Source organism: Arachis ipaensis, chromosome B03, assembly GCF_000816755.2.
Source record: "Arachis ipaensis cultivar K30076 chromosome B03, Araip1.1, whole genome shotgun sequence".
Taxonomy (NCBI): Eukaryota; Viridiplantae; Streptophyta; class Magnoliopsida; order Fabales; family Fabaceae; genus Arachis; species Arachis ipaensis.
This window is the reverse complement of record NC_029787.2, coordinates 109,361,707-109,362,520: the sequence shown is the minus strand read 5'-3', so window position 1 is coordinate 109,362,520 and position 814 is coordinate 109,361,707.

Genomic DNA, 814 nt, shown 5'->3' with positions numbered 1-814 from the left:
CAACCATGCAGTAGGAGCAGCGCTGGCTCAGCGTGAAGGTAAGGATCCTTTTGTTATTGCCTATGCGTCTAAGACTTTAGACACTGCCCAGTCCAATTATACTACTACTGAGAAAGAACTTCTTGCTATTGTTTTTGCTCTGGATAAATTCCGGGCCTATTTACTTGGTACCAAAGTAGTAGTGTATTCGGACCATGTAGCTCTAAAGTATCTATTAGCTAAAAAGGAGTCCAAACCTAGACTTATACGTTGGATACTACTGCTACAAGAATTTAATTTAGAAATAAAGGATAGGAGTGGTAATCAGAATTTAGTAGCAGACCACTTGAGTCGCCTCGAACATATTAAGGATGATTCTACTCCTATAGATGATAATTTTCCTTTTGATAACCTACAAGCAGTATCTGAGGTAGTTCCTTGGTATGCACCTGTTGCTAATTATTTAGTTAGCCGCACATTTCCTCCACATTTTTCTAAACATCAAAGAGACAAGCTGAAAAGTGAGTCTAAATATTATATATGGGATGACCCATATTTATGGAGATGTGGCGCTGACCAGATAATTAGACGTTATGTGCCTCAATCAGAATTTCAGTCCATTTTAGAGGCCTGTCACTCATCTGAGAGTGGAGGACATTTTGGCTCTCAACGAACAGCTAGAAAGATTTTAGACTGTGGATTCTGGTGGCCTACTCTTTTTAGAGACGTTGCTGAGTTTTACAAATCTTGTATCCCATGCCAGAATTTTGGTAATATATCCAGGAGGGATGAGATGCCTCAACACTATATGCTTTTCTATGAAATTTTTGATGTA